This window comes from Pholcus phalangioides, unplaced genomic scaffold (assembly GCF_987345545.1).
Source record: "Pholcus phalangioides strain wild (caught in Gottingen) unplaced genomic scaffold, Ppha-v1.0 ptg000039l_1, whole genome shotgun sequence".
In the NCBI taxonomy this organism is placed as follows: domain Eukaryota; kingdom Metazoa; phylum Arthropoda; class Arachnida; order Araneae; family Pholcidae; genus Pholcus; species Pholcus phalangioides.
In genome coordinates this window covers 27669911-27689778 of record NW_028301625.1, presented here as the reverse complement: position 1 = coordinate 27689778, position 19868 = coordinate 27669911, and positions in this window count along the sequence as shown.

Genomic DNA, 19868 nt, shown 5'->3' with positions numbered 1-19868 from the left:
ATGTTCCTAATAATTTACATGTTGAGTGCACTGTGATTGAGTCGCATATTCTCCTATAGTAACAGTATCCTCATATCCACCATAGTTATTCATGTGAAAAGTTTCCATTGCGAAAATTTAAATTTATATCTCAAAATATTCTCGAATGCTGTCGAGCATGCTCAGAATGGAATAATATTTACTTGTTAAAGTATCAGTAAAAAAATATCTATATATATATGTGTATCACACACACACAAGCACTAGTATTGTGCAATAGATTCGAGACAGGAATGGTACTTACGCTGTTCAAATATAAAACATTATACGCATAATAAAAACGTTGCTTTGTCTGGGTCCTAGACACATACTAGACAAAGCACAATTTTTCCCATCTATATACAGTATGTATTTTCACGAGTTATTCTGATATTCATCGCACAAGACCCTTTTATCATCCTATTATATTCTCGTTCTCAATGTGTATTACTGAAGCCTGCTGGAACAAAGATACCTCTAGAAAAATCTTCCATTATGTCGGAAACGTTTGAGGAATTCTGCCGAATGTCGTTGGCCAAGAGCCAATACTGACTTTTATAAAGGAACCAGATAACAATGTCTCTGTCGTCTAAAACGTCACGATGATTTGATGACGGAGAATAACGATAATTAATGTATCACAATTGATCTACTAATTCATTTTTGTAAATATTTAACTTGTGAAACAAAACGATACGATGATAAACGTGGCCATTTTGAATATCTCCACTCACTCGAAAAATGAAAAACGAGCTCCGCATCTTGTGCGTATTACAATTAAAATCCTTGGGCGTTATCCAACTTATTTAAATGGGAGGGCAAAAATGCATCAATTACGCTTCTTATTATTTTTTGGCTCGATTCCCTAAAAAAGCAAAAACAAATTGTCGGTTTCTTTTCGCTCGGTTATTAACCCTCGCGATGATTGTCATCGAGGATATTCGGTTTATCGTCTTAAAACGTGGATTTACTAGTTTTCGAAAGTGAATACGATCGTGATTGAGATAAGATTCGGAGAGCACTAATTAAGAAAAAACACCATGTCGAGATTGAAGGTAACCTTGAGCATTGGTTATTTCAACAACATGGAAATTGCTTTTTTCATGAGCACTGGTAATAATCCAATACAAATAGAAAAAAGAAATTATCATCACGTTTAGAGAGAATTTACACGCACGCGATGCTAAATGTAGGAGCGGAAAGTTACAGAAAAAAATTGAGTTAAACGAAGATATTTTTCTGAAAAACCACAATATGTAGATCGATGATCACTAGTAATGGTGATTATTCACGTGATTCAACCTTCGAGACGTTTCAATCCTCCATTTCTATTTTTAGCTACCAAATGGTACGATATAAACGTATTTTAAGGTTTAAAAGTAACATTTAAGCTTACGGCAGAGCTGAATTACTCGAAAGTCGTATTGTATTTTGTCTGAATTGGTTTTTCGATCAATTGCGGTAATTTGGCGACGGTTCGATAATAGAATCAAAATGTCTGATTGGATCGGAAGGAACTGTCACTTTATATTTGAAAGTAAGGATTAGAGATTACCCTTTTTTAGATCGAGAATCGCTTCTGACAAGGATTTTGGTGTTGAAAAACCATCGCTGCTGTGTATTAAGTCATTTTTCTTCGACAGAAATCCAGTTGCCATTAATATGATATATTACGTGCGCAATATCCATTAAGTTTTAATTGCCTTTCGGAAAAACGGTTGCGGAACTTTTGAGAATATTATCTAATTCTGGAATGTACAAAGAAGGAGCATTAACAGTTAATATACAGAAGTTATAGAAGTTCAATGAACCTTCTGAGCTTGAGCTATGTCGAAACCGTGGAAAAATATATAATAGAATTGACACTAATCTGATTAAAAAAAATATTTCTTCTCTCTTGATTTCTCTAGTTGAGGCGTACAAATTAATAGGGCAAAAACTATCCTACAGTTTTCAATTTGATTTTTAAGGAAAAACCAGTTTCCATAAAATTTGTCATATTAGTGGAAACGATATCAAGTTGCCATTTCTATATCAATAGACTGTTGGTAGTAATTCACCTGCTAATTATGTTGAATTTATTCGCTATCAGGCTGTTTTTGTTTTCCTCTCCAAACTGATGATTCATTTAACACTCCCTCCCACACTGATCTGATTCTTGCTTTTTTAAAGCTAACAATAAAAAACGAAATATTCCACTGTTGAACAGTGTAATTTCTACAGCTAAGGTGACTTATTTCCTTGCAACACATTTTGTGAAAAATTATCTATTTTTTCATTAGTTTATTAAAAAGAAATCTTCTTACAAATTCTGGAACTGTTTCATTTTTTTACATACAGCAATTAGCAATTACGGCTAAGTTAGTGTACCAGGAGTAACACTGTTTTCAAGTCAGTATATAATTTTAAATATCTACATTCATGCAGAATGTAATTTCTCAGAAAGTATTCAAAGTTATATTCATGAAATTTTTCTACATTGGTACAGATAATACTGGCTCAGCACTAATCTCTTCAAACCTGAGCCAAAAGTAACAAAACATTTTTTGATTGATTTGGTGTTTATCGTACCTCAAAATTCTTCTTAACAATAAATAAATAAATAAATTTCTTAATTAATTTGGATCGATATCTTTACCAGGACCATTTGAGTTAGGCATCCTTATGCATAATAGACATAAGAATAACAACGTGAGTAAACCCAAAATGTGATGAAAACAACAGCTGTAGACGCTTTTTGGAACTATATGAAGTTTCTTTTTCAGTAGCTAACAAAGAAAAAAATCGCAAAAAACTACGTATAGCGAGAGTGTATAGGTCGCTGTTCGGAACGCAGTGTCGAAATGATGAATTTCATATAAAAAATGTTTGCATTTCCACCTCTGCGTCTTGACAGCGCCTAGTAACCCCTGCTATACGGGGTTATTGTCGTTTTTCTCATTTTTTTCTTTGTGTCAGCTACTAACAAGGAAGCGCTCCTAAGCTAAACTCATAGAATTCGACGAAAATTTTACAGGCGTTAGTAGATGGCTCAAAATATGTACTGTGAAAAAAGTAGCTACGGAATTGCATTAGAAGAGGAGTAAATTAATGTTGAAAATTGGGTCTGGGATGCCAAACCCGTACAGTTAGCATGAATTGGCGACTTTGAATTCTTGAAAATTAACGAAAACATCTAATGCGTTTATACTATCAAAACGTGCTTTATGCTGTGTTTAGAGGCGTGAATATTTGAAAAATAGCTTCTTAAAAGTACGAAGCTATTTTTAAAATATCTTCGAAATATCTTTCAAATATCTCGAAAAGCAGAACATGCAGATTAGATGCATCTGTACTATCTTGCATAGTTTACAACAGATATAATTGATTACAATTGATTCAGGTCGAAAAAAGGTTAATTTCTTTATAAATCGATTGTGTTACAAATATGAGGCTCGTTGAAGAAATGCATAAAGCAGAAACACCAGCTACAGCAAGCAAATATTTTGGATGCACAGTTTTGTTTCCAGCAATCAAGTGCGTTGTTTGCAATAAATATGAAATCAACAGGATTCTCGAAATACCCAGGAGGCGTTTCTGTATATGAGCATGCATGCCATGAATATTTCTACATGTTGATGTAGCGTGGTGAAGAAAACTGGTTGTGTGTGCAATGGATTGTCTTTAAAAATATTATCTCGATGAAACAAATCGATTTGTATTTGTTCAATCATAACTAAATCTGAAAATTTTCGAACGAAATTTTTCCACACCCGAAAACCGTACCTATCAAGTGGTTTTATTAGATGAGTGGTTTTAGGGGGCATCACAAACACATGAACGATTTTACCCGGTGACGTAACACTATCAATCAAATCATTCTTTTGAATTGCGATCAAGAACCCACTTAAAAGTTTCATCCGGATGTGTTTTTAAAATACACTTCCGATAAATATTCGCGCAGTACTTTTTTGATCCCATTTTCCCCGATTTCGAAGCGGGTAAATATTGTCAGCTTGAAACACTTGTACAAATCCTTTAATTTCAGAATACACAATAAAGGCGATAGCAGCATTCCATATATGCTGATTGTTGGCATTACAGTATATGAAAGGGTCGTAGCATGGATAGGTTGTGCAGCACTTTCAATCTGTTTTTAACCTAAAAAATCAAGCGTTGCCCTGAACGAATTTCTTTATTAAAACCCGATCTGGTTATTAAACGTCTGGTTATCCTTCACACAACAGTGAATTCTTAAAGAAATACATACATCATTTACATATGCTTTTGAAGCATTTGCAATATGATCCTCTTCATAAATCTGCTTTTGAGCGATCATTTTAGTAATTTTTCTGCTAACAATTCTACATTTCTATTTAAAATTAGAGAACCATTTTCCGGAAGCTTTGAATGGCATTTTTAGGACCAGCTTTTCAAATCCGAGTCATGCATGTTGACATCCTGCGCCTCGCATCCCGAAACTTTTGAAAAACATATTTTTGAATTTCGTATAGTTTGTCTCTTATCATCAAATTTGTTGACTTGATTTTCCCACAAATACATTTGAGACAAACTTTTTACAAATCTATACTTGCCTTGAACAGATTTTAGTGTGCGATTTTTCATTTTTTTACTGCTGCTCCAGTATTCACCGGCTGCTCTTTTAGTTTGAAATGGGATATATATATATATATATATATATACTCTGGACTTCCTCATTTAACTCTTCACCTACATACATTTTCTCATTTTCATCTATAATGTCAAAATCAGAATTCTCAAATTCACTTTCGTCAACCGATGACTCGAAATCCAGAGTGTCTTCTATTTCATCACTAAACATTCCGCAAATAGATTCAGGTTCTTTCAAAATTTCCATTATTTTATTTTTTAAATTTATTTCGGCTTCTGTAAAATCTCTCAGCTTCATTTCTTGAGCAGGGAATTCGTGGTACAGCATCCACACCACGTTGAACACATTAATATGTGGTGGCATTTTCTATTTGAAAGCCACAGCTGGTTTAAAAAAATCGAGGTATATAATGTGCAATTTCATGTGAAAGACTTTTCATCATTAAACAAAACAACAACAAAAACTTATCGCAACTCGCTAATTTGTTTCACTTATGTAAAATAAAAGTGTAGGAAATGCACGATTAGACTAAAAATATACATTCAAACTCAATTTCAAACACTTTTGAACGCAAAATACCCAAAAAAATAACTTTACAACAGATTTAAACTCATTCGGAGGAAACACGGACAGTTCATTTAAGAATTTTCCGCTTTTCTCTGAATCCTCGCCAAAAGTAGGGTTGCATTTGGCGTTTAAAATGTTGATTTATATTCATTTTTTACAGCTTTTCTGTTGCAATTCCGCAGCTACTTTTTTCACAGGACATATTTTGAGCCATCTACTAATGCCTGTAAAATTTTCGTCGAATTCTATGAGTTTAGCTTAGGAGCATTTCCTAGTTCCGAAACGTGTCTAACTGTTGTTTTAATCACATTTTGGGTTTACTTACGTTGTTATTCTATTATCTCATTGAAAGGGTAATTTATTTCTACCCTTATACGCATAACCTCAAGCCTCAACTTGAAAAAAGAGTAATGAAAAACCATGTGAAACCGTTAAAGTATGCAATCTGAAATATTGTGAAACACAAACACACATGTGTACCTCCGGAGCAAAGAGATTAAACTAAGAATTTTAATATATGTCTACAATTTTAAACATATTTAAAGCTATAATAATTTAATATTTTCCTTTTTTTTAAAACAAAAATCACATATTGTTTCATACAAATTACGGCTATTTCAAAGATTCTTGAGTGTACCTTAAACCCTCAAATTCGTTCCACAGATATTTGTCACAGCAACAAAACTGTATAAAAAGTATTTGAATGCATGTAATCACAGGGCAGTCATTTCAACTTTTTCCGGGGGGACGGGGGGAGCAAAGCACATGTACTCAATGTATTTATATACACTGAAGGGCCAAAAAAACTGGTAACCTGCCTAATATCGTGTAGGGCCCCCGCGAGCACGCAGAAGTGCCGCAGCATGACGTGGCATGGGCTCGACTAATGTCTGAAGTAGTGCTGGAGGTAATTGACACCATGAATCCTGCAGGGCTGTCCATAAATCCGTAGGAGTAAGAGGGGGTGGAGATCTCTTCTGAACAGCACGTTGCAAGGCATCCCAGATATGTTCAATAATGTTCATATCTGGGGATTTAGGTGGCCAGTGGAAGTGTCTAAAGTCAGAAGAGTGTTCCTGGAGCCACTTTGTAGCAATTCTGGACGTGTGGGGTGTCGCATTGTCCTGCTGAAATTGTCCAAGTCCGTCGGAATGCACAATGGACATGAATGGGTGCAGGTGATCAGACAGGATGCTTACGTACCTGTCACCTGTCAGAGTCGTATCTAGACGTATCAGGGGTCCCATATCACGCCAACTGCACACGCCCCATACCATCACAGAGCCTCCACCAGCTTGAACAGTCCCCTGTTGACATGTAGGGTCCATGGATTCATGAGGTTGTCTCCATACCCGTACACGTCCGTCAGCTCGAAGCAATTGGAACCGAGACTCGGCAGACCAGGCAACGCGTTTCCAGTCCTCAACAATGCAATGTCGGTGTTGTCGGGCCCAGGCGAGGCGTAAAGCTTTGTGTCGTGCAGTCATCAAGGGTACACGAGTGGGCCTTCGGCTCCGAAAGCCCATATCGATGATGTTTCGTTGAGTGGTTCGCACGCTGACACTTTTTGATGGCCCAGCATTGAAATCTGCAGCAATTTGCGGAAGGTTTGCACGTTTTTGGCTCTTCATTTTATATATTTGTATATGTATATACCATTTTTAGTGTATTTTCAAAAGCCAGGGGGCACGGCCCCCCCCCCCTAAATGACGGGTCTGCATGTAGTTGTTCTCAGTGTACAATGTCTGGTGCAGTGCCATCCGAAAAAATAATTTTGAAGAGTAATTTCTCTCCCCCTGAGGTTTATTTCTGTGGAAAAAAAAAATAGGGTATTTTATTTTATAAAAAAACAGCGAAGTGCAACTGTGTTAAAAAAATGTGTAAAATTTGAAGCAATATTTTCACTGCTCAGCGAAATTTCAGTAAAATTAAATTTTGATGCGTAAATCACGCATGCGTATTGGCGAACACTAATCTGGCGTAAATATTGAAACTGACTACTTTTCAATAATGAAATTTGTACAATATCTGAAAAGTTAAGAAAATATTACCACAATTTTATTGGGGGGGGGGGATTTCCTTACTTTATAACATATCATAATTGAAAATTCAGATGTTTTATATAAACTGCGCTAACAATAAATATTTTCACACTTAATTTTTTAAAAAATGTTTTAGAAATTTATGGATGGCGTATGGATGCGAGTGAAAAAAATAGACATTATTAATACAAAAACATGATGGACAACCTCTTTCATTCCTTATTGTTATCTTGAATTTTATTTCCAAATTCCTCAATTTAGTGTGACTATATTAATCTCTGACCACGAAAATTTCAGCAGCTCTCAAAAAATGAAACCGACAAGAAATAAACTCTTTCTAGATAAAAAAAAACATTATAAATATAAAAAGTATTTGTACTGAATAAATAATGTATTGTACTTAATAAATAATGTATTGTACTTAATAAATTGATATAATGGGTTTTTTGTGTGTGTGTGTCGGCGTATTTACCACGTATATTCAAATATACACAAGACCATAGAGGGCTAATGGGTGGCCGAGAGGGTATCAAATCAAGAAAGTGACTCAAATTATTGAAGGCCTTCATTGACTCTACAATTATTCTTTTCTTTTTAATTCTTAATTTTATCAATTCTGAATAATAATTTTCGTCAACTCTTAATACCCTAGAATTAGCGAAAATTAATCCTAAAATAATCTTCATTAATATTCTAAGATTATTTCACTTCATCCTGTTGTAAGATTTTCGAACATGTTATGGTAAAGAAAATCCACGTTCATTTAGACTCCATTAACTTTTTCTTTCCCAACCAACACGGTTTCAGACGATCCCTTTCTACTACATCCCAACTGTCCCTTTTCATCCATTACATTTCCAAAACCATTGATAACAAGTTACAAACCGATATCCTCTTCTTGGATTTTTCTAAAGCCTATGATAAAGTTCCTCACAATAGACTCCTCCTTAAACTTTCAAATCTTGGTCTTAATGTACAATTGCTCAAATGGTTGGAAGCTTTCCTAAAAAAATCGTAAACAGTTCATTCATTTTAAAGATTATGATTCACCTTCTGCCATTGTAAATTCAGGTACCTCTCAAGGAGTCAAGGAGTGGTTCTCTCGCCTTTATTGTTTACAATATATATAAACGATCTCCCTGAAACCCTCAACTTCACCACTAGATTTTTTGCTGATGACTGTGTAATCTACCGCGCAATTAATCACAAATCTGATCACGAAACTCTCCAACGTAATCTTGTTTCCATCTCAGATTGGTGCTCATTTTGGCATATCAGCCTATCTAAAACAGTTTTCATGAGAGCTACTCGTAAAAACTCTTAAAACCATTAAAACTCTTTTCCCCTCGAATTCTCATACTCGATCAATAACTTGACCATATCCCAAGTTTCTCAATTTAAATATCTGGGAGTCATAATCTCAGCTAATCCCCGTTGGAATAATCATATCGATTATGTCTACCAGAAATGTCTCAACAAACGTTTGTTCCTTCGCGGCAAACATTCTACTCGTGACGTCCGACTTCTTTGCTACCACAAACTTATATTTCTCCCGTTCTTTCTTATGCAGCTGAGGTCTGGGATCCCCACACCTCTAGTAACATCGACATACTTGAATCTATCCAAAATAAATCCGCCCGATTCATTCATACGACTGCTGGTTATCTTTTAGTTCATTTTCCGATCTTAAACTCGAACTTCATCTCCACCCACTCGCTACGCACCGACTTATCTCCCGCTTAGCCATGCTTTACAAGATTATTCATGGTCATTTGAATTTCGATACGTCCGGTATTCTGACTAAGCCTTCCTATGTTTCCAATAGAGACTTGACCACCCCATAAAATTATAACCTATTTTTGCCTCTACAGATTGTTTTAAATTCAGTTTCTTTCCCAATACCATAGTTGAATGGAACAAGCTCCCCTCTACTATTGTTAACTCCCCCACGATGTCCGATTTCTTGTCAAATGCTTCAAAGCATATGTGTACAAATCTACCGCGTCCTCTTGTATAGGCCTTGGGTCAGCAATATTGCATAAATAAATAAATAAATTCAAAATTAAAAAATGTTAGATTTATTTATTTTGAATACTTTTCTTTTATTTTTGATTCTCATTTCTAATTTATTTTGAATACTTTTCTTTTATTTTTGATTCTCATTTCTAATTCACTTTTCTCAGTTTTGGAATAATTTTTTTTCACTTATTTAAAATTTTATTCCGTTTCGAATTTTCATAATTTTTTTTTAAATTTACATATACCTAATTGTGTATTAAACTTATTTTAAAATTATTTTTCAGCATTCCTATATACTAAGTAATAATTTTTTATGACATTTTTAATTGCTGATATTCCCCCTTTTCCCCCACAAACTGTATAAATCGAGTCTCAAGAGAGCCCAAAAATGTTTGCAGAAAAAAAAGGGGGCCCCCCCTAAAAACCATTCATAAGATCTTGTCACGCTATTACTTTCACACCGGGCACTGCGTTTGGTGAAGACGGCCCTGAAAATACGGACTGTGATTACAATTTTCGGCCTGGGATGTATTGTTAACCTTATGAATGTGTGAGGGCTTGTATTACGAGATTGCAAAACAAGTTTGTGAATGAAAATATAATAAAAAGAAATTGTAAAGTTACTTTTTTTTGTCAGGAACGAAAAATTTAAAATACTACAATTATATAAAAATCAAATTCTACCACATGGAAAAAACTGAATAACAATTTTATACTCGGTGTGTGAACCATCTCGATGTAAACTATCATCGATATTTTTTTAGTTTACGATTATCCTGTATTTTACTTATCTGATCAAAATAAAAATCCAATTACAAACTTTTTAGATCAGACACTGCAGCCATCTATACCAAAGAAATTTAACTAAAAATCACAGTTGAAGCAAGTGAGAAATTATGAGATAAAAACCAATAAAAATGGAGCATATCGATCGTAAAACAATTGAAAAGAGGAAAATATCAAAATCCAGTCTTCGCTCGTTTGAAATCACTTTGAGCATGTTAGAAACATTTGTTTTTAAATGAATTTTTCTTAATTTGATAGTCAATTAAAGCTGTCACTTTTTCTCGTCACTAGATGGCATCACTCGTTGATCTATTTATTTTGGTTTGTCACATTTATATTATTAAATTTAGTACAAAATTTATCAATTATTAACAATGCACTGATTCATAGTTTACCATTATACCTGTATAATCAATATTATTCTTGTTGTAAAAAAAAAATTGAACACAATATTATCATTATAGCATAGTGAAAAAATTATAGAAAAAAACTGAATTGTCATATAGAATTAATTCTTGAATATTTCTGTTATCTAGTAACGCGGTTTGAAAAATAAAATCAGTACCGCGTGAGAGATAATTTCAAATTTGAAAAGCATGTGAATAAATTTTAGGGTGATTGGAATATTCATCAATCATTGGGTGAAAATAAATCAATTTTTTTTACTTAAATATCGCGTATCTTATCAGTTCGTAAATCCATTTAATATAGATAAATTTCTAATGAAAGCTTATTGGGATAAATAGCATAATGTATGACATATAATTTATCTGTTTTAAGTGATTTAAATAACATCAATAACATCAAATACACGCGATGAAAATTGATCGAAGGTCACAAATGATAACTTCACTGCAAGTTGCTTTACTTTGTAAAAAAGTCAATATACAGGAGCAAGACATTTTCGTATTCAGATCGATATACAAAGGTGAGCATAAAATAAATTGTCCTGTTCGCAGAGCATTCTGTCGGTTCAACTGATAGTCAGATCGGTATGAAATTTTTACACACATTCAAAGGATCCGCTCAGACTCTGAAATAAAAAAAATAATTACAATGTTATCCGAGAAAGGGCGTTTTATGCCAATCTTATGTTATGCGTTTGTGGAACATCGCGGAAGATTACTTGCACGCAACTGTTCAATATACAGTTCATCGCCTTTAATTTTGATTAATTTGATTGATTAAATAAATATAAATATTATTAATATTAATTAATCGCCTTAATTTATGATTGAGAACATATATTGAGTGGTATCACATGCTTTGCTGAAGCGTCTTATATGTAGAATAAATGATTTTTTTTAAGTATTTTATTTCTGTTTTTTGTGCAAGTGAGTGTGAAAGCACCCAAAATCAGGTTATTTTTCAGCAAATTCTGTTATTACGAAAGAATTGCATTGAAGACTCATGCCGTATACAGTGCCTGCCGCCAATAAAATCGCCGTTTAGTAAGATCAGCACTGTATAAAATGAAATTCTAAAAAAACGGAATCAAATCAATTTTTTTTTTCGTAATCACCATCGCCACTTTTAAAAATCAAAAACGTTTTACAAATGAATTTCATCTACGAAGAAAGTGCGGGAAGCTTGAAAGGAAATTTAACTTTTTTGAGTCATTCGGTCTTAATTTTAGCACCTGGGCCTCGTCTGCATTTTTTTTTCAAATTTGAATTTTAAAAACATTTTGTAAGTAGGTAACTTTTACATTAGGTAAGCTACGCCTTAGGTAGTTTTTTTTTCAACTTAGCATTTTTTATAATTCCATAATCAGGCCGTGAAACCCTGAGGGTTCAGGGCCTATATCTTATAATTTTTCAAAGCAACTCTTGAATATTATGGTAACTAGAACATTGGTTGCAGATGCAGAATGCACCGAACTTATTTCATGTTCACTTTGGGCAGCATTAGGTTTAAAAAATATTAACAGATTCAAGAACGAGAACTCAATTCTCAAAGATACGTCCACAGGACATTAGTAATAGAGCTCATTACATTTTTGTGTAACATCATCACTTTTATGGTTTATATGGCTTAAAATGTTAAAAAATGATCAGCAAAAATGTAAAAATTGAGCTTAGATAGTTTCACTCTTATAAAATGAAAATTCACCTTATAGGAATTATAAAACTTTATGCAGACACCCCGATTCTGTTCATAAAAATTACTGAAAACATACAGGGTGTTTCACGAAGAATTTTCGAAAAACATAAAGAACTCTATGGTTGATTCTAAAATTATAGTAAAATATGAAAAATGATCAGTAAAAAGAGAACAAAATTGTTCTGTGATAGTTGAACAACCGAAAGTACAAAAGAATAATAGAGAAACATAATTTGAAATTTCTATATGGCTCAAAAATTTGTATTTATTCTGATCTTCACCCGCAGCCCCGCACCACGTCGAACTGTTCAAATACAGGTTTTGTGTTTCCGGTGATTTTGCCGTCAAAAACCAGTTTTCGAGTGGTTCGGCGAAGCGTAGTTCTGTGGATATCTGACTTTAGGAGCACAACTCCGATTACTTTTACCAGTAGGGCTACTCTAAGTGTTTCCAAAAATTTCTACAATCAAATTTCGATTTTTTAGACCTTCCCAAACATAACAGATATAAGGTGGTAGAAAAAAATTTATGGACAACCGAAAAACCGATATATTTTGAAAAATTGTGCTTGTAGATGTATTAAAATTTTCGAGTGATAACTAAAAGTCGAACTAAACATTTTTTAATGTAAATTATTATTTTTTCATGAATGAATCACTTTTTCAGAAAAATTTAGTTTAAATTATAGTAAAGGTAAAAAAGACCTGGAAAAAAAGTATAAGGCAAGCGTATTTTTTCTCACGTCGAAGAAAGTAATTTGCGTTTTTTTCATGTTAGCGGAACAGATAAGACTGTTTTCATTAATCATGTGATGCGAAATCAATTTTTTTTTGATAACGTAAAGATGCCAAACACAACATATTCGTTGGATATTGAAGGGGCGAAATACTTGCTCCCAAAAAACCGTGATGCTGCGTCAATGGCATCACGTAAAAAATGGTGAGAAGAATTTAAAGATGTTGCTTATACTGTTGGTTACGGTTTCATAAATAGACTCGAGATTTATAAACTGAAGGCTTCTTTCTCCTACCATTCATGAGAGAAAGACGATTATTCACAGTTTTTTGCCTGAAAAAAAAATTTCTGTGGTAGAATTCAGGATTGTAGCTTGCCTTGCACACATCGAACTGTGCCTAATGTATTAAAAAAATTCAAATGGCTAGTATGCAAAACCAAAGTGAAACCTCTGCTTAAAAAAAGTGTAGACAAAAGCGTCGTGCTTTGACCAAACAGCATGTATCTTTCGATGCCTAGGGGGATGATGTTTTCTTTGATGAGAAGCAATTTAGATGGACTCGATGGTTTTAAATATTACTGAACTATACAGTGACAGCACCATATTTTGGGCAGTTTCAGATAGTTTTTTTTCAACAGGGTGATGTTGGTTTGAAGTGTTGGTTTGAAGCCAATTCACTGGAACCCATCGAGCGGCCATTGAGAAGGCCTTTTCTTAATTCTATACAGCATTTGTGAAGCATTTTGATTCACGAAGCGTATAGAAATGTTACAGTACGGAAACAAACATAATCTCTTATTGCATTGACCAAACAAGCTTGGAAGGCGATTACACGACTAGTTATTAACGGCTCTATTATCTACTATTATCTCTATCAATGACACCCAGAAAGATGAAAAGATTATGAGAAAAATAAAAGAAATAATAATTAAAGAACTAATAAATATACACTGCTGGCCACCGTAAATGCAACACCCTGAAGGAAGCATGCAAATAATATGAAATTTACAACATGCATTAGCGGAGGTGAGATATGCAAATGATTAGAATTTCAGCGCAGACGCACATCACGCGCGCCTGTGGCGCCACTTCAAAGCGCTATTTAAGGCTTGGAGATTTCGACGATTTGAAGTACGGCAATTGTGTTTTTCTTGTGGTTTTTTCAAAAAAACGATCAATTATGCCTCGTAGAAAACAGCGATAATCTTTTGATCAAGTATCCGAGTTCGACAGAGGAAGGATAGTGGCCTACCGAGATTGTGGATTATCTTTCAGGGAAATCGGTAGTCGTGTTGGACGAAACCAAACAACTGTAATGCGGATATGTGATCGTTGGATGCAGGAGGGTACGACGGACCGACGTGTTCGATCGCATCCACCTCAGTGCACCACTTCACGTGATGACAGGCGTATTGTGCGCATGGCAGTGACGGATCGCTCAGCCACATCACGAACCATAGCACAGCACATTCAGTCTGTACCGCATCATCCAGTGTCTGCGCGTACCATTCGACGCCGTTTACAGCAGAGTGGTCTGTCCGCAAGACGTCCATTGCTTCGTCTACCCTTGACGCAGAGCCACAGACGTCTCCGCCGCCAATGGTGCGATGAAAGAAGGATGTGGACGGCACAATGGAATGAAATTGTCTTTACTGACGAGTCACGCTTCTGTCTGCAACACCACGATGGTCGGATTCGAGTCTGGAGACACCGTGGAGAGAAGATGCTGAACAGCTGCGTTATGCACCGCCACACTGGTCCTGCACCGGGTATTATGGTATGGGGCGGTATTGGATATCACTCTCGCACTCCTCTAGTACGCATTGCCGGTACTTTGAAAAGCCAGCGCTACATCTCCGAGGTGTTGGAGCCAGTTGTCCTTCCTTACCTTCAGGGCTTGCCCACAGCCATATTTCAACAGGATAATGCGCGACCACACGTGGCACGCATTGTCCAAAGGTTCTTCGTCAATCGCCAGATTGAATTGCTTCCCTGGCCAGCTCGCTCTCCGGATCTTTCGCCGATAGAAAACATGTGGTCCATGGTTGCTCAACGATTGGCCCAGATTACATCCCCAGCTGCCACACCAGATCAACTTTGGCAACGCGTGGAAGCTGCTTGGTCTGCTGTACCCCAAGAACACATCCAAAGTCTCTTTGAATCAATGCCGAGGCGTGTGGCAGCGGTGATCTCCAAAAATGGCGGCTACTCTGGCTACTGATTTTGGCAGGAACCACACTTCACAGAAGTCTATAAATTTAATCATTTGATGCTTGGTCAACATGTTATCTACAAAATAAATATTGTTTCGATATCTCTTGTCTTTCTTGGTGTTGCAATTTGGGTGGCCAGCAGTGTATTTTATAAAAAGATTAAAAAAGGGTGTCTCTTTTGGTTAAAACAAAATTTTTGGCATAATTTTTAATTGTCCTTATACATTTTCGCTGGTTTTTTTGTTTTTCTTTACCTTTACCTTATTTAAAAAAAAAATAAAAAATTCCTAATGCAGCGCATCACTTATTTATATTATTTCCACCGGAAAATGTTTAGTTTTACTTGCAGTTACCACTGTAAAATTTTCATACATCTAGAAACACAAATTTTCAAGATGTGAGGGTTTCTCGGTTGTCCCTAAACTTCTTTCCACCTCTGTCAGTGTAGAAATTTTGAAAGAAGCGCTCGAGAAATGGCCTGAGAGATACATGAACTATACTTAAACGAGCATGGTCACGCATCTGCATCAACTCGGTGAGTGGAATAATAAGGGAGTTTAAGTATCCCGTGGACTTCACTGCCGAGTATTAAATCAATCGCCAGACAGTAATGACCTGTAACGATATCCGGAAACTAAGCTGAGAATCTTATATCGTATCCCGCGTATGTTCTCTAGACATTATCCCTACTGGTAACCAATTTTTACGGTATCATGCAGTGTTGCCTGGATGGGAAATGCACTACGCACTGAAATGATTCGGAACGGTATTATGCGTCCCAGCTGGCCAGCTTTTTTTTAACAAAAACGTTTTAAACCTTAGGAAAAGGTTTCGAACTGAAGCTTGATATGCTAATCACCTGCTGCTTGGGAGGAATGTAAAATCAATCTTCCTCCCCCCCCCCCCCACGTAGTGTAATAGTCCGTATACAGTGTGTACATAAGCAAAACAACTCTATTCTCTGGGCTATATACAGCAAGGGTGCTCAATCTTTAGATGAGTGCGGACCACTTAATTGGTTTGAAAATTTGTCATAGGCAGCTTAATTAAGTGGTCTGGAACAGCACCGCAGGTCACTCAAGTGATCTGTACATGTACCACGGCTCACTAAAATGATCTGTAAATATACCGCGGTCACTAAAATGATCTGTAAATATACCGTGGTCACTGAAATGATCTGTAAATATACCGCGGTCACTAAAATTATCTGTAAATATACCGTGGTCACTAAAATGATCTGTAAATGTACCGCGGTCACTAAAGTGATCTGCGAATATGTTTTGGGCAACTAAATTGCTCTGGAATTGTGCCGCGAGTCACTTGAGTGATGTGAAACAGCACCGCATATCACTTGACTATGCACCGCCGGGCACATAATTGCTCTGGAACTGTGCCGCACCTTACTCAAGTGATATGTAAATCTGCCACGAGTCATTCAAGTGATCTGAGAATATGCTACGAGTCACTTAAGTGATATTAAATTGTACCGCCGATAATTAAGTGATCTATAAATGAGCCGCCTTCAAATACAATTGCACAGGCCACAACAGGCAAATAGCCCAACGAGGAGGCTGAAAAAATTATGCCCATAAAAAAAAATGGATGTCAACATTGTATTGTTGTATAAACATAATGCCCAATGTAAAACCATACATCACCAAAAAAAAACAAAATCAATAATATATATAAGCTGCCCAAAAAAATTATGGTTTTCTCCATATCCTCCAATGTAAATAGATTGAAGAAACCAAGTCTTTCTTCATAGCTTAAGTCCCAGGTGCCAACAAGAGCTCACATAGATCTTGTCTGCACCCCCTCAACCAAGTCAATGTCCCTCTGTAAGTATCGTCTCCAAAACCTAATGGCATACTCCAGTGCAGGACGAACTAAACCCCGGAAAAGCGGAAGGAGAACAAGAAGAGAGACCTTTTTGAAAATGAAACCGAGCATTGTATTCCCCTCCCCCTTTTTTTTTTTGACCACCGCTGAACAATGTTCAGAAAACCTAAGCCACTCGTCAATGAGAATTCCCATATCGGTGACCCTAGTTGCATCCGGGATAATATTGTCTGAAGCATCTCCCTATCGCTTGGATAGAGAGCCATATCTTTTTTAATGAAGTAGGTTTTCTTCCGATTTTCAGCAGGTGCAAACTAAAGGGTATTGGGAAAATTTTTCCATTGAGAAATCAACTTTGCAAAACATGTGGGCTTGTAAATGCTGAAATAAAAGGCTTTCATCGAGATGAGTTATATCTCACCATTGCCTCTTAAAAGGTTAAGTACTCTAGAACTGTGCCGCACGTTATTCTATTGATACGTAAACGTGCCACGTGTGATTTAGTGATCTAAGAACGTGCCTCGAGCCACTCAAATGATGTGGAATTGCACAGCGGGTCACTTCAGTGATGTGATCTGTTTATGTGCTGCTAAGTTCAATTTTTACAAAATTAGTTTTGAGGTCGTGAGCCACATCAGATGACTCCGAGGGCCACATTTGGCCCGCGGGCCATGAGTTGAGCATGTATGACCCACAGTCTAAACTACTCATCAGAAAATTATGGTACTTAACAATTTAAGCAGTGCTTAAAATTTCCCTGATCCGCATTATAAATGTTGTAGAGGAAATCACTAAACCTTCTAGAAATTGCCACCTGTTTTCAAGAAGAATATTTTTTTCCGATTTTGTGCGATGATATTGCTTTCCCCCTTCCTGAAATCAAGAATAATATTATTAATAATAATAATAAACGAGGAAGAAAAATACTGTCTATCTTTTTTTCTATTACTTATTCTTTACGCATATTCTCATACGGGTAAAAAACCACCTTCTCTCTCTTCTGTAATCAAAATTTTGACAAAAGCTGAACCCGCCCACTGGCAGTTGATCGACGGCTTGAGGAAGATGGAAAACATGTTTGACTGTAAAAACAACTTCAACGCAGTATCTGGACTCGTCGTTGCCTAAATGAGATGTTTTAAGGAGCCGAGATAATATATAACTGAAATAAAGCGCATCAAGTTAGACAAGATATCTCTTCATTGCTTCTGTAAGTGTTAAAGAATATCTGCATGAAAATATGCGGGACATTTCTGAGAGTCCCTAAAACCAAAAAAAATCTCTGTATAGTTTTTATATTTTAGGCCGGGATTACACTATATAAGTTTGATAGAAGGTCTTTTACAAAACTTGAAAAAAAAAACGCCCAATAAGCATATTGATGATATTCGCTTGAATGTAATCGATATGGTTATTGGTTGGATTTTTAAAGTTTTATAAAAGAACTTTTATAAAAATTTTATTGTGTAATCTCGGGCTTAAGGCAGAATCACCATGTTCGTAAAAGAGTTCACCAGCCAAGGAAGTTCTTGTAAACTCGACGTCATACTCTTAAGTGAAGGAATGATGCCCACTGGAAGCGACTTGAAGCGATAAGAAAGTCTTGCGCTGATGTCTGTATACGCAAGACTGATCCCATTACAAAAAAAACACGAGAATCTCGTCCATTAGCAGCGATCTTCAGCTGCAACAGCAAACGAGAAAAAATTCCGATTGGAATGGGATCTCGCGCCTCTTTCCCTATCTGCTCAGGCACAGTAACGGGTGATTACTTTTTTTTCGTGCCACATTCGCTCCGTTTTTTTTTCTCTTTCCTCATCGGTGTCTGTCTTTCTCTCTCTCTTTCCCTCCTTTCTCGCGTGAACATGGATGCTGAAAATTTGATGATTGCTGTTCATGGATTGTGATGGTACATAGTAATCGATTAAATACAATTATTTATTTATTTGCAACACGAACATATTCTCTAAGTTTGTGTCAGATGTCTCTTTAATAAATTACTTAATAAATTTAATTGATAAATCATCCCACCAAATAGTCGAATTACAGTGGAAAAATAGGTCTCTGTAAAATATAAAACGATCCAATAAATCTACGCAATAAATCAATCCTCCCGACCCGATGGGTCCTCACCCTGTTCGGTGAGCTTCCCACATGTGGGTGTTCTATGCATGGCAGTTTCAACATCATGGGTATCCTGTCATAGTGATGTTCCAGAGCTTCATACTTAGCTGGTAGTAATAACTTGCATATATGCATACTTACACTCGAAAATCATAGCACCAAATCTCATCATGTAGGCCCTATGGATATGAAGCTAAGGACTATGTGCACATGGGTTAAGGTTGCCGTCGTACCATGGACAGCGTCTCTAGATTCTCAAAGTAGTCACATTTTTGTCCACTATATTTCAGTTTGAAGCTTTATTTCTTCACAGTTCTTTGTGGCACACTTCACGACTTGTCGTGGCTCCCCTTTCATCCGATTTTCACCAGTGGACCCCTTACAACATCCCACGACCACAAGGTGGTTCTCAACCGGGGATCATAATGGCCTCCTAGTGGTACTGGGATAATTCAAGGGGACCACGGAAGGAAATTTAGAAAGGGGCCATGACAGGTGGTTTGGAGGGCTACAGAGAGCTGAGAAGAAAAATTAAGGTGTGAAGAAATAATATATATATTATTTTTTATATTAGTGACTATACACTTACAGAATCCAAAAAAATCACCCACAACCAGGGCCGTCTTAGGGAATGGACCCACCCGGGCCTCACCACCTACATTTTGGAGCAGGTTCCCTAGTATGGGTTTTTTCGCAGGCCCCCGGCTAGATTCTTCACAGACAGTGTTCTGTGAAAAATCTAGGCTCTATATTAAATTTATAGTGTGAAAAACAAAAAATGATGAAAACCATATGAGGCCCTGGGCTGC